The sequence below is a fragment of the Excalfactoria chinensis genome, chromosome 6 (assembly GCF_039878825.1).
Source record: "Excalfactoria chinensis isolate bCotChi1 chromosome 6, bCotChi1.hap2, whole genome shotgun sequence".
In the NCBI taxonomy this organism is placed as follows: domain Eukaryota; kingdom Metazoa; phylum Chordata; class Aves; order Galliformes; family Phasianidae; genus Excalfactoria; species Excalfactoria chinensis.
In genome coordinates this window covers 10,503,992-10,519,513 of record NC_092830.1, presented here as the reverse complement: position 1 = coordinate 10,519,513, position 15,522 = coordinate 10,503,992, and the positions used below count along the sequence as shown (strand labels likewise).

At 41.8% G+C, this 15,522-nt stretch overlaps 1 long non-coding RNA gene across 2 annotated transcripts; it reads left to right on the top strand.

Moving 5' to 3' along the window:
* Positions 1-900: 900 nt before the first annotated feature.
* On the top strand, positions 901-14,492 carry LOC140254346 (uncharacterized). 2 transcript variants are annotated; one of them, XR_011904167.1, is made up of 6 exons: positions 901-951; positions 3,653-3,776; positions 4,939-5,074; positions 5,492-5,614; positions 7,883-8,006; positions 13,930-14,492. It is a non-coding gene; the product is annotated as an uncharacterized lncRNA (long non-coding RNA). The 2 variants fall into 2 exon arrangements; XR_011904168.1 differs by lacking the exon at positions 5,492-5,614.
* The last annotated feature ends 1,030 nt before the right edge of the window (positions 14,493-15,522 follow it).

Here is a 15,522-nt window from a genome sequence, read left to right as displayed (position 1 = left end):
TATCAGCCTTTGTCCGTGAGATGGGATGTTGGAGATGGCAAAGGATGAGGCGCAGCGGGCACGCTGCAGCTCTCCCCACTCGTTTTCCTGCACCAGCCCAGATGTGGCACGGGGCACTGGGCATCACTGCATGCTTCTCTGCTCCTCTGATTCTAGCAAGGCTAAGCTCTCCTGTGTGAAAACAAGTATGAACTGTTGCCACTTTTTGATCATAAAGGCAGACTCACAGAATCACAGAATAGTTGTGTTTGGGACACCTGGATGTTGCCTGTTCCAACACCACTCCTCCAGTGGGTATGGACTTTTTAGTATATATTGGAGTATGTAGCATATATTCACTACTCAGTGTGGAGTAGTGAATGAATTTGTTCTTTTCTTTTTCTTAGTCATGCAGCTTTTGATTTACTCAGTAAACAGTCTTCTTCTCAACTCGCAGATCCTTGTACATTCACTTTCCCAGTTCTCTCTCCTGTTCCACTCGGGAAGTGTATCTAGCACCTAAGAGGTACACAGCTGCACGCCAAGGCAAAAGCACAACAGAGACACATACACTGTTAAGTACAGAATTACAAAAGGAAAATTCTCTGCAGCCCTTGTATATTGCCATCCTCTAGTTACATTAACATACCTTTGAAAACCTGACAGCTGAGCTCAGTCTCATGTTGCATGTTAAATAAATACATATGTATTAGTATATGCATTTGTGCATGTATGTATATGTATATGTAATCACAGCCTGAACCACTGATTAATCAGCTGAGGCAAGCTTCAGGTCAGCTTTGGGAGCACAGGTGAGGGTAATTCAGCTGTGCTCCCGTATGGGGTAGAGCCTGACTCCACCTCCTCTAGACCTCATTTAAGGGCTGACCAGGGCTGGAGCAGCATCCCTTTGAGGTTGTTCTTTGGTGGAGTTTGCTTCAGTGTTTCCATCAGACTGATGGTCTCTATTGGGTGAGTCTTTCCATTTAATAATCTGTTAAATACTTGTTACTGTTTGCTTGCTTCAGTGTTTCCAGCAGACTGAAGGCCTCTATTGGGTGAGTCTTTCCTTTCTTCCATGCATGTGTACATTAAGCTTTAGCTATTTTTCTCTCTGTAAGAACATGTTTCTGAGGACTGTGTTTCCACTACAAGTGTTTGTTCTGTAGCAGCAATTCCAGTCTTTTATGCTTAACCTTTACATTTCACGTGTATTCCATGATTTCTCATAATCCATAAACTGTCATTCTATGAAATAATGCTTTCCCATTAGAGATCTCACTGCATGTTTCCTTTTGTTATGTTTTGAAAGCAGGTTTTCATTTCATCTGGTAGCAGAATTGTAGGTCGGAGATTAAACAGGTGACAGCATCAGGTAGGAAGCTAGAGCTGACTCGGGGGAGCTCAGGTGCACACAATGCAGCTGACAAGAAGGGGTGGAGCCAGGATCCTCCCCTTTGCAGTTCTCATTTAAGGGATGTTGGGGGTACCTTTTGTTACAGGTACCTGAATAAGGGAGGTTTTCTGTAGGTAAGTGGTGGGTTTACTTAATTTTGTTCCTGTGGCCGTATTTTTCCTTAAGTAAATTTTAGTTTTCTGTGGTTTGGGATGTTTTTTTCTAATCAGTCACTTATACCTTCAGTTACTTCAGATTTGAGAAACATTGTTAGTGTTCCAACAACTGCTGCTTAGGAAAGGAAGTCCTGCTGCTGTGTAGTACCGTTGTTGTGGAGAGCTACCGTGCCTGGGTGAGCCACTTTAAACAGGCAGGCTTGTCTACTTTTATTTTTCCGCTTTTAAGGGAAGGAGTAGCAACTACTCAAAGGTGCAGGAGAAGCAGGAATAAACAGGTATGAATTATGGACCAAAGCTGTGAAGTTTTGTAAGTTAGGACATAAGAGTTGTCTCTAGAGTTTCTTTTTTGCTGTTTACCTTATTTTCTCAAGCTTACAGATACACTTTTATTTCTGTTTTATATTCATTATTTCAGGTTAGGGTAGTGTGAAGCTACCTGTTCTAGGGGAAAAAAGCCTGGCTTGATAGGGCTGAGAGGTGACTCATGAATGTCATTGACTAGTTCAATTGCTCTTTAGTACTAGTGGAAATGATTTTTTACTCGAATGTACAGAACTGTGAGTTTTGGAGGTTATTACTTGACGTATAATGTAAATGTTTTGGCAGGCTGCTCAGCTCATAGGTTTCATAAATTATCAGGTAATGCTTGAGGTTACTAAGAGCAACTGTAAAGATCAAGCAAGTGATTATATTATGCAAAACAAGGGAAGATTTTGAGAATTGGAAATTACATGCACTTCCTGTAGGGTTACGAATCTTGCTCTGATAAGGAACAGGGTCTTTAGGGACGTGTAGACATCCCTTTGTAGCCGGGAGTCTGAATGCCAATGTTGATTTCTGAATAGAAGATGGTGTTCAGTGGTAATACTGTTTTTGTAATTCCTACAGAGTCTTCAGAGTAAATCCCCACAGAGACTACAGTCATGTAACATTTACATAGGGTGGAAAAAATAACATCCCAGGAGCTAGAGTGCATTCATTATACTCTCTATTCAGTACTGTGCGAGTAGGCTGTAAAGCTGGGCATATCACAGAGAGGGTTTTGTTAGGAGTCTTCACTGAATGTTTCCTTCCTGAAGTTAATTGTGCTGCATGGTGTCCCTTAGCTGCCTCCATTCATATTGATGGAAAACACTCAATGTGGACAGAGACTGACTTGACTTCTTTGGATCAGTTGGAGCAGGGCTGTTTTAATTGGCAAATGTAGGGACAGTTTGTACCTTGGGTCTCCAGCTGTTTGAGCACAAGTTTTTTTTTTTACATTCTTTGAAGGACTGAGTTTATTAGTGGCATTACTGGAGTTTATTTTTACTTCTGTAGTTACTAACTTGCTATTGTTTGGGATTTATTTTTTTACTTTTTTAAAGACTGGCTGGCAGCTCACATACTGTTGAGATTTGAAGCTTCTGATATCAGGTGTCTGAGGGAAAGGAGAGGTATTAAGAAGTTCCAGTTGGTGGATTCTTAACGTTGTGTCATAGTTAATGAAGTAGTTAGCTTTGAGGGTTCTTTTCCTGCAGAGATAGTGATCTGTGAAGATTATTTTCTGGACTTTTGTTGATCCAGATGGTTATTCCAGAGTAATGTTATCTCAGTAGCTTCCAGCAGTTTGTCTTCAAGTGAGAGTTCACTTACTCTCATTTTAGCTGACATTACTGGCTTTGAAGCTATATCTAGGAAGTGGTCTGCTTAAAACACAGAATGTATTCTCACTTCAGTAAGAGCAACCCATTTTGCAGTGCTGTCTGCAGTGCAGTCCTGCAAGTTATTGAATTATGCAGGCTGTTAATTTCTGCTGTAGGGCAGCCTCTGTGAAGAGCAGAACTAGGAACCTACAATACAGCGTCACCTTTTGGAGGTGAAAAGGAATGGCAGTCTGAAAATACAGGATCTCTTCAGAGGTAAAACAAGGGTAGGGATGTTTATGCGGGCTCCTCCGTGATCGTGTTCTGCTGTTACTGTGAGGGAGCTCATTTCTGTCTTAGGTACTTTAAAATGTCAGTGTTTGCTGGAACTGCTTTATGTACGTATGCTTTCATATACTATGTGTTGTGAATGATCTGATTGAGTTACATTTTATCTTGTTCTGTTGTCACAGTGAAAGAAAGGATACAGTATCGGATGGATCTTAGTCTTTTGGCGGCTCATCCAGAGACCTTTAGAAAGAAGTTACAGGAAGTCCCAGCTGATGTGGGTGGATGTGGAACCGAGCTGTACACCAGGTACATTTTTATTTTTGCTGGCACACTCTAATTGAGCGGGTATGAAGCTTCGGAGGAGAGTTTTAGCCGTTATGTGGCTCACTTGTTCCTTATTCTAGGTAGGTCTCTCGGCATGGTGAGCCCTTTCATCTGCCTGGCTTTGCAATAGCCTGAAGCAATGTGTAATCCCTCTCTCCTTTGCTTTTTGAGGTGTATGCTTGTAGCAGGCCTACTTCAACCAGCTCTGATGTCTGAGTAGGGATGTTTTGTGGTTCTTGTTTTGCTAATAGTCTTGTTTTGTGTGGGAGGGTTTATTTGGCTGATTCAAGGTGTTTCTGCAGTTTTAGGTTCCTTTCACTGGTGCATATGTTGTTGAAAATGAGCTGGTTTCTGTCATCTTTAAACTTCCTAATTGGCATTTATTCCACAAACCCTTCGTTTTTTTCCAGAATATACTGTGAGACTTTTTTTCTTTTAGGTCCCTTTAAGTTGTTTACTTGGGTCATCATGCTGTTTTCCGGGTATTTTTGGTGTATAATAAAGGATTGAAAATGTGCATTAAGCAGGTGGCTTTAATGCTTTTCAAATGGAATGCATGTTTTTGAGGAAACAAAACCTAAGAGATTAAGGAGTATCAAGAGAGATGTATTTAGGTTGGATTATGGATCATTATTTTCAGAGATATCTAAGGATTTACTTTTTTTTTTAATTGAGTGCATGGAGATAATTAGTGAAAATGAAAAATCATTGAGTGTGATATTTGCCTTGGTTTCATCATAAATTGGTGAAGCGTTACAAAACACCGTGTGCCAAAATGCATGCCCTGAATGCCAGTGCTTTCTTTGCAGGGTGCTGACTCTTCAAACAAGGACAGTTAATTGTGCATGACACCTTCTCCCTAGAAAATAAGTTTCTGTAATGCATGGTTATCTATTTAAAGTAGTACAGTTCATCACTACTAAATTGGCCTAGATAAAAACTACACATTGTGAATCAGAGTCTAAAATCAATACCAGCTCTGATGGGTACTGACTTATTTGGGTACTGAATGCTGCTATGGTACCACAGACAGGAAGTGCTAGAGGAAATGTGGAGCTGATTCCAAGGGTTTTGGTGTGAGATGTGAACTAGGTGTAGTTGCTTCTTAGCTGATCAGTTTAAGACTGGTGTCTTTCCCTTTGAGTGCAATGCAGTTGTCCATAATTACTAACCGTCTGGGTACATCCACAAGAAGTTGCTTTCTGTGAAGGACTCGGCTCATTGACTGTACTGGACATCTCTATATGGGAGCGGCTGTTTCATTGACTAAAGGAGTACAGGTGAGTGGAGATGGATCTGACTTCATGCTGAGCTGACCAAATGTTTATTAACTTGTTCTAAATGTCATGTTCTGAAAGTCATGTAAGCATGTCCTCTAATGCTGTGCTTAAGCTGATGATTCATGCTGTGACAACTGATACGGCATGAGAACTTGTTATGTTTCAATTTTTTATGTTTTTATTAATTAATTTAGTGTGCTGTCTTACCTATGACACTACACAGGTGCTTCAGTAAGACAGTGTATAATTATTTTGCTGTTTGGATATGGGACTTATTCAAAAGAGGATGAAAATCTCTCATTTAGTTTTTATTTTAAAAAGAAAGAGGTAGTTTGTAGTGTGCTGTGGTTGTTGTCTTTGTAATATTGGTTCTCTGGATAGCACGTGAAACCTCCCAGGTACATAAATCTTTTGCAGGGGCCTGGGCTTGGAGTATGTTCCAGCCACTTGAGACAGCTGCTGCTTTTTCTGTGTCCCCCTGGACTTGGTTCTCCATTAGCTGCTTGGGGAAGCAATATGCCAATCAACTTCTGCCTTCAGGTAGAGTGATTTGTTCTTGTCCACGAGACAGGATTGTGAAGGCTGTGTGGTTTAGAGAAATGCTTCCTGCCTCTGTGGCCCATCAATGGTGAATGCCCCTTTGTGCAGTGCATGAGGATCTTAGGTAAGCTGTTGGGAAATAGTCTGTAGACAGGCTGCTTTGTCTTGTTTGTCTTTTGAGTATGTCAAGAGAGAAATCTGTGCCCTTGTTTTAATGCATGTTGTGTTAATAGATGTTGAGATCGACAGGTCTGAAGAGAGCTATCTTCTGAGTCACAGCTATCACCTCCAAGGTAGAGCTGTCCTCAGTTTACTGTCTTTGTTTCAACTGGGCTGCAATTGCTTTATTCAGAGTGTGTGGCATATTGGTTTAAATTTTTCTCAAGGAGAAAAATCATGTTGATAACTCTATTATTAATTAATATAATGATATTTTATTATTGAAGGTGTTGTAAAGCAGTGTTGTACAGAGTTGAGACTGTTCTCAGCAAAGTGTGCAAGGAGCCAGGAGGTAGCAGAGTTAGGAGAGTTGCCTGAATCTGACCTACAGGGGGTGGGTGTTCATCTGTCTTCTGCTCGGGGTTTAGCTGGAGCATTGGTCAGGAGGTGGTGAGCAATTACTTGTGAATCACCAGTTGTTTATATCCATTTATGTATAGAAGCTTATAATTTATATCCTTTCCTCTATTTTAGTAAATAGTCTTATATCAACCTATGTGTTGTTATATAATTTTCCCCCAATTCTCTCCCCGTCCCACTGTAGTTAGTGACTGTGTGGTGCATTCCCACCTGTGAGGTTAAACCTCAGCACTTGCCCAGCAATTTTCTTCCATCTGAAGTTGCTCATTTTTGTGTAAATGGCTTGTTCTGATGTTTAACTACTTGTGACTTTTCTTCCCTGTTAAGAGCCTACTCACAGGTGTGGCTGGCAGGGAGGCACAGTGCCAACCTGTTTCTCAGGGCTCACTAACCATCTATTACTGTGACCACTGCTTTGTGTCTTTCCCAGCCATGTACTTCACAGAATCACAGAATTGTAGGGGTTGGAAGGGACCAGGTTGCACAGGTAGGAGTCCAAGTGGGACTTGAATATCTCCAGAGAAGGAGACTCCACAACCCCCTTGGGCAGCCTGTTCCAGTGCACCGTCACACTCACTGTACAGAAGTTCTTGCGCACATTTGTGTGGATCTTCCTATGTTCCATAGTATGTTCATTTCCCCTTGTCATGTCTCCACACACCACTGAAGAGAGACTGGCCTTGCTGCTATGGCCCCCACACCTCAGATATTTATATACCTGAATTAGATCCCCTCTCAGTTGTCTTTTCTCAAGGCTAAACAGACTGTTTTCTTAGCCTTTCTTCATAGGGGAGATGCCCCAGTCCCTTCACCATCTTTGTGGCCCTCTGCTGGATTTTTTCCAAGAGATCCCTGTATTTTTTTTGGACTAGGGAGCCCAGAACTGGACACAGTAGTGCAGCTGAATCCTTACTGGGGCTGAGTAAAGGATCACCTTGTTCAGCTTGTTCAATTGCTGACTAAAAAGGGGAGACAATGCCAGCCCACACAGCCACAATATTGGGGACCTCATCTTCCTGTCTCCTAGATAGGCTCCGATATGTTCGCTTGCCCTGCCATGGTTCCGGATAGGTTTGTTTCCTTTGAGCTGAGGGCAAAGCTCTGTAGACAGCATTTTGCCTTGTCCGTTTTTGCTCTGTTGCACACCTTGCCTCACTGACTCCCATAGCTTCTTTCCGACACTTGAGGTTTTATGTGGCACTGTTATCTAATGTGGAGTGAGCGGCACTGCAGCTGTTAGCTCTGTTTTGAGCAGAGGAGATGTACTGGAATTCCTGTTGCTGGAAAAATAAATTGATTCAAATCCTCTCAGCTTTATTATGTAGTTTTGATCGCTGGGCTGTTCAATAACATCACCTGAATACCCTCCTTCCTCCTCACTTCCCTCTTAGTAACACTTTCTCTGAGGGAAAACCAACTGTCTGTGGTTTCCACAGTAACTGCTCCCAGGTGATATGGGTGCCTCCAGGGGAAGTGAAGGGATTAGTAATAAGAGGCATACACAGCTGTCCCTGAAACTCTGCAGCAACAGCTGTGCCTGGGTGGGTTTAAGTACTAAGTGAGAATTTCCTTCTTTTATTAACTAGTCTTTGATTTCTTTCAGAAAAGTAAGGTAAGGACATAATTCCTTCTGGGGAGGGGTGTTCTTTACTAATTTGTCAGTTAATATTATGTTCTTTTTGGGTACAGGCACGTGTTGCTTGGCCAAAAGTGCAATTGTTGATCAGGATGTTTTGACAAGGAATCAGCTCGAGTCTTCAGGTTTGTTAGCTGATGGAAGAGGAAGCCAGTTCTGCAGTGTCACTGAAGGCAGGTACGGGTTCACATTTCTGAAATCCTTTTGAGTGTTATTTAACTAATGGTGTTAATTTTATTTTCAAGAGCAACACGACATTTCAATGAATGTGGCCATAGCTACACCTTGACATGCTGACTTCATCATGTTTATCCTGTCTTCTCTCTGCTCTATGGGATATGCAGGCTGTTGAGGTTATTAAATCTGGCAGGTGTGTTGTGCGCATGTAGGAAGCAAGTAGATCCCAGCATATAGGGAATGAGTAGCTTTTGCTTCTAGGAGGCTTAAAAGACAGACTAAAAAGCTTTCTCCTTAGTGTCTTAACCTGTTGCTGGAACAGTGCAGTTGACCTGCAGAACAACACTCTGACTAACAAGAGTCAGAATGGAAGGTAGTTCATTTAAGGTATATACACCTGAACAATGTGGAGCTTCCACTACACTACCCCAGCTGTGCAACTAGTGTCCCACAAGCAGTGATATTTATACCATGCAAAATGCACACTCATGATTACCCAAAGTAGGTATTGCTAAACCATTTTACACAGTGGGTTGTCCTATGCTAACTAATACCTTGAATGTTTTCTTGCTTTTCACTCCTTCTTGGACATGCACAATGTATAGTCGAGTCAGTTTGAACGAGCTTTCTTTTACGGTGATTGGTCCAGTTTCTTATCTGAAGGTTTCAGATCTGCAGTTCCAGGAGCTTATTCCTTTGAAATGTGCTATGGATAAGCCAAAGCCTTGCCCCCATTCTATCAAACTCCTCCCAAGTCCTGCCTATTCCTACTAAGTTTCTCCCCAAACTCGGTTAACTGGTGACTGCCATTAAGTGACTAGAGAGATTTGCTTGCTGAAAGGAATGGATGAGGCATGTTTGTAATACTACTACTTATATTGAACGCTTCTTTTACACAGGTTGTGTTGTGTTTGGTCTGAAGGTATTTCTTAGTACTTCAGCTTCATTTTGCATATGTATACCTAGAAATGCTTGTCTTCGTTGCAAAGCAAAAGCTATTTCTGTACTTCTTTCTGTTCTGGCCCCTTTTCCTCATGCACAGTCAGAATTCCTCAGTTTCTTCCACATTTATCTGTAAAAGTGTTCCTTTCTGATGTGAGCTGTAGAGCTAATCTTCCAGCCAGCTGCTGAGGCGAGTGGTGAGCTTTTGGGATGGGGTGCCACAGAAATGTTCAAAGGCTAAAACACAGCAAATGCACAGTGCATAGGTAGAGGGCTGTTTGCTGGCAGGCTTCAGCTGAAGGCAGTTAATCAACTTTTTGCCTTGATTAAACTTTGGAAGCTGCTGCCTGTATATATTAAATAAAAACAAAGAATGCATATATGTCCTCAGTTATTTCCAGAGGTGCTGAGGTATGGATGAACACTGTCAGAGCTGTTTTGTTGAAGGTTTGCTCTGGAATGTCCAGGCAAGCATCATTAGGACTTATACTTTTCCACTTTGCATCTCATACTCCTTTTCTTCCCTCATCTCGCCTGCAGCGTTAACTGTTTTTGATTAGGACTTACCTGTGCACGCTGATGTGCTGAAGGCTATGGGGGAGGGACTTCTTTAAGGGTGTGCAGTAGCAGGATGGAAGAAAATAGCTTTAAACTGGAAAAGGGTAGATTTGTACTAGAAATCATAAAGAAATGTTTTACTGTGAGGGCGGTGAGATGCTGGAACGTGTTGCCCATTGAGGTTATGAGTCCCTCCGCCCCTTCCCATGCATTCAAAGCCAGGCTGGATGAGGCATGAAGCAACTTTGTCTAGAGGGAGGTGTCCCTGCTGACAGCAGGGCAATTGCAACTAGGTGATCTTCTAAATGCTCCTTTCAACCCAAATGATTTAGTGATTCCACGAGTATTCTTAATGTTCATCCACACCTGTGGGAACTTTTGAGACCTTTCATTGCCCTTTTTTCAAGTCTATTTTGTTAGTTATTAAATCCATCTCTAGGTTAGTCATGTTGTTGCTCTCCACTTGGTTAAATAAAATGAAAACCATGGTATGCAATGCAGCCTCTTTAAATAAAGGGAGCAGAACAATTACTGTAGTCAAATCTCCCTTGAACACCAGAAGCAGAAAGTCTCCTGTTGTAAATGCGTTGCTGTTAGCCTTACTCACCATATTGCATTTGGGAAAGCAACTGTGGGGCACGCTGTAGGTTCAAAATTCACCCCTAAGGAAGAGTGGATGTTTTTCAACCAGGAGGTTAAGAGGTCAGTCGTGTAGGGTGGGCAGCCTACAGTGTAGTGGCAACACAGGTGAAGGCAGAAAGCCAAGGGACTGCTGCCTTCCTTCCTTACCTGTGGCAGAGGGATTTACGATGGCTGAGCAGTCTATGGGCCTGTGTTGCTTTAAATGTGTTTAATAGGATCCACTGTGGCTTTATATTTCTCTCTCCTGTTTTAGATACCTTGCCTTTCAGCTTGCTGGAAATTTTGAACGGAACGGGCATCAGCAATATACTCAGTTGTATTGGCTCTGTTTTCCCATGCTGGCAAGATGATCTCTTGACCTCCACAGGCAAGCCCTATGCTTTCTTCTAATTGCAATCGCTTGTTTATGGGATTTAGCTGTCAGTGTTGCTGTGCTGTTTTGATAGTGTAGGAAGAGTATTGTGGTGGCTGTCAGTTATTTCCGCTTACCTCTGATGGCTCCCAGCGCATGTAACTGAGTAGCATGGAACCTGTTAATCTTCAAGGCTGAATCTGCAATTTCCCCTCATAGACTGTTCTTGAGACTAGTTTTCTTCCTGGCCTCCTCTTCTTTGCCCAGTGTCTTCAGTAGATGCTTTACCTACTGCTCCTTAAGGTCTAGTATAATGTCCCTGTTACAGATTCCCATGACAAAGCCAGACAAAGTCTAGTGTGATACATAAAGGGATAGCTTTATTCAATTAAGCAAGGTGGTGCAATGAGCAAAACAGTGCTGGGTGCTGAGGGCAGTCTACACTCCACCAAGGTGCCAAGGTCGCAACTTGAACAAAGGATCAGTTCTGCAGTTACACAGTTCTTATCTCTTGCATACGTTCCAGTCCTTCTAGTGGCTGCACAGGTTATTGCTGGGGTCCTATGTTGTTGTGTGGAGGGGTGCATTTTCTTGTCTCCTGATGATTCTGGGGATGAAATTCAGCAATCTTTTCTGTTATTCTCTGGTTATTTTCTAGCAGCTTATGTGCCCTGGCAATGTGTATTTTGCAGTGCATGCAGCTTCTTAGTTTCCCTTGTATATAACACAATTTATATTTTACAACACTGTTTACATTCCAGGACACCTGAGAAAGCACCATTGAATTTCGATCTAACAAACTGATCCCTTACCTATCATAGTCCCAGTCTACTCGAATTCAGGTGCTGTTTGTTATAGCCTTACTGTGGCATGTGAGCCTGCATGCGAAACTCCAACTTAATTCTGTGTTTCCCTAATGAAAGCAGCAGAGCTGGTTACTTAAGGGCTGAAAATGGACTGTGAGATTTGTTATGATTATTGTGTGTGTCACTAGATTTCTGCTTAGTTGGTATGCTCCATAGCCAAGCAGGGCCTTTGGCCTCCTTTACAATTAGGTTGTGAACATGTAAAAGCAAGTAGACAGCAAACTGTTGTGATTAGTGTTAGCTCAAACAGTGCAGCATCTGACTTCTCAGTTCACAATGGTGTTGAGACAGTGTTTTTGAGTTTCACTGTCTTAAGGAATTTTATTCATTTTGTCTGTTTTCCTGGTACCATCTTAGTTTTTCTGTGATTGAGGCTCAACTCTCACATGGATTTTTGGGATCCAGGAATACACCAGGGTATTTCCTTGGTTCCCAATAGCTATAGAGAATGTAATGTCTTTTATACTCCAATTGATGGACTGGATTACGTGAGCCATAATTAGTGCATCTCTGGCAATAGGAGTAGGAAGACTTGATGTGTGGGTAGGGTGATCAGGGGAAAATTCTCGAATATGTGCTTAAGTACCTAAATCCTTAATTAGGGTATCCTTGGCTAGAATTTTTTTGAATTTAAACCTCCTTCAAAGTCCTGCACACCCTGCAGGGTTTTCACTCTACTTTTCATTGTCTCTTAGCTGAATGCCCCTCAGTGTATGTCCCAATTTGCAGCTCATTCCAGTACAGAGCATCTAGCTCCTCACTTTCTACTGTCCATCCCCCTTCTGCCTCAGCAACATAGTTGACAACCTATCCAACTTTGTGCTACAGCTCCTCCTTTCCCGGTGAGTAACTCCCAGAACCTCTCCTCCTGCACCTCTTCACCCCATGACAGATAAAATGCTTCTTGTGCTTGCCTCCTAGCCCTTTAAAAACTCCCCCAAACCCTTCTGCTCTCTAATGTACTCCACTCCTGCATTCAATCTTTTCTACTACATTCTAGTATATGCAGCTGGACAAACAGGAGGCCTTTTCCCCAGAGAATTTCAAGTTCCTCAGTGCAGGAATCTCAATGTATGTCCCTTTTCTCCTCCTTGTGCTTCAAGGCAGCAAAGCAGGTTAAGTCAGGCTAGGCGTATACTAGCCCTTTGTGCGCTGTGAGAATGGATGACTCCAGGTAAGGTCTGGAAGAACACTAAGGCTAGCAATACTTCAGTGTGGTACTTTTTAAGTACATTGTTGCTACTCTTATTTCTCTTGCCAAGTAAGCTGTACAGGATTCAACTCATCTTAAGAAGCAAATTCAGCCCTTATAGGGGCTTTTGAGCTGTTTGGCGTGTTTAGCCATGTGATTATTTGTGTGTTATTTGTAGTCACATGTTAACACCTCAGTTTGTGAGATGAAAAGTGTTTTCAAACCAAAGGGATTTGGATGCATTATTTCTGGTTTGGCACTTTTGATGAATGCAGTCTTATAGAGTAATTGTTATTACCCCAGTGTTTCCTACATGTGTGTTTGAAAAGTTTGCTTACATAGATGTAAGTCTGTGGAAAACAGTAACGTTGACACATAGTGGCTTAGCAGGAGCTCGGACCACCACTGTAGAGTTGTGCAGCTTCTCTCTTTTCCCTGGGGACAGTCAGGAGCTACTGCAACCTGCAGTGAAAACTTCACCGGCCTTGGGCTTTCTCTAAGACATGGAGGTTGTAATGAAATAATTTTGGCTGAACTGTTTATTTGCTCTGTGTGGAAGAGGAGTGACAGCGCATTACCAAGCAGAATACTGACAGCACTGAAACTGTTTTCCCCATTGAAGAATATGAGCAGTCAGTGAAGGACTACTGTAGTGCATTCTCTTCACAGATTACCAACAGGCAACTAGATGCCTTTCTAGAAGGGATCAGTCTTGCCAGGGTCAGGTCTATGGGTCACAAGTGAGTATGTTGATATTAAATACATGTGAAGTGAGGTCAGCATAAATGAATACCAACTTGGCACCTGAACCCGCATCCGAGCTATTTCACTTGCTGTTTTTAAAATGCTGCTTGTAGTCTAATTTTACAGTTTTACCCGAGGTTTGCATTTGTTAATTTCATTCTGAAACTTGTTAATTCACGTGCTCTCTTGTGCCAGTCAGTCACCATCCTACTGCTTCTGTTTCCAAGATGTCTCGGTACTCTTATGGTATTGATATGTTGGTTCCCTTCAAAGCTTCTTCCATTCTGTCCCGGAGACCTTTGCTGAACAAAGAGCCTGGGGGGTGATTCCAGTCCTTACCTATATCTCTTCAGGCACATCCTTAGATATGTCACTACTTGTATATTTGTACAGTGTGTACTAGAAAACATTAAAACACATGTTGTTGCTAGTTTATATACTGTTAATTATTTTAACTTCTCCTCTTTAGATCCTTTATTACTCAGGCCTTATTTGTCCAGCACCAAAAATCGGTAGTTTGATTTCAGACAGCTGGACAGACAGGAGCTGCAGCCTTTGTACCTATGACTTCTACCTTATAACTACAAATTTCTTTACTTATATGTTCTTACTTTGTTCTAAATGCAGAAACAACATTTGATTCCCACGCTATGGCAGCTCCTGTTCTGTTTGAGTGTTTGCAAGCTGTGACTGGGTCAGATCAGAAGTAAATCTTGCTTAACCTTTTGATCTATGAAATGTACTGTGCCAGGATGATACAGCTTTTTAGGTATTGCATTCACTGCTGGAAAGAGTGACAAATTCGTGGAAGATAAACCTATTGAAGACCGTTAACTATAGAGAAACCACCTTTACCAGAGTTGGAATCGCACATAGCTGAAGATGTAGGAGCCCTCTGGGGAGTGCCATTATTTGCCTGATAAAAGGGTGTGCTCTTCTGTAGGCATCTACCATCAGATACATCTACTGTCTACGCCGTTCAAATTACAGGACTTACATTTGTCTTTAAAGGAAAGAATGTTACAGGGAAGAGGGTGAGGAGCCGAGCTGTGGTCCCCTCGTTCAGTGGGTCTTGAGGGCAGAAAAGGCCAATTAGGAGTGTTCCTCTGTTGAATGCTCATTCTGTTAATTCTTGAGAACTAAGCGGTTGGTGCGTGCTTTTTGTACTAAATGTAACAGGGGGCAACCAGGTTTTGTGTAATGCCAAATTATAATAAAATAGTTTATATATAATAAATATATATAATAAAAAAATAAAAACATATCTACTGATTGGAATGTAGGTCTCTGTACATGCCCATCATGGAATTCATGGTGCATTTTCTGGTTCTTCACTGATATTTCCTGGTAGATATGATGCTGGTTTGGTGGCAATTTCTTAATGTGTTGCCATATTGTTGTAGAGAACTGTACTTCAAAGGAGCTGTGATCTACCAGTAACCTCTTCTCAAAGAAGTGTTCATTGTTTTCTTTGTACTTTGTAATGTGAACCCAGAGTCCAGTAATTTTCACCATTTATTAAAGAAAAAATACACCAGAATGGCCTTTATTCTTCCTGCAGTCTCACACTTCCAGCTGTCCCCAGCTGTAAACTGGAGCCTGATGAGCTCTGAGTTGCCTGGTGTGCAATGTGAGAGAAATCAGAAACTTTCTCTGCTAACTTTCCTCTGCTTATGTTACATTGTTGCAGCTCCATCTTCCCACACCTTTAATTTTCTGTCTGCTGCTTTAATTTTAGTTTGTTGTTAGTAGTGTTGAACTGCTATCTAGCTGCATCAATATAGAGTTTTCCTAAATGAGCATGAATTGCTTTGTTTGCCTGATGCTTATGCTGCAATGAGAATGCCCCGATGCTTACATGTTATCTTAGAAAACAGTTAGGAGAGGATGAAAAAGATTTGTCCAAATGCTATTAGAAGGTGATGGGGCTTTCTTATTTCTTAAGTTAGGGTCTGAAGATGATGTGTTTTTTACCTCCATTGTGTTTCTCTTATCTTTTTAGCCATGGTTAAAATAACTTCTAGTGTTATTGCCTCGACTTATCACACACTGCGCAATATTGACTGGAGATGGATTTGAGTGCTGATGTACAGTGAGCTTGTAACTTGAACTGAGCATTACAGCGATGTTTGCCATGTATTTGGCATAAGTTTTAACTTGTCATTTCTTGTAGGTGTGGATGTCTTTTAGCCTCTCTGGAATACTCAAAATACTGAAATC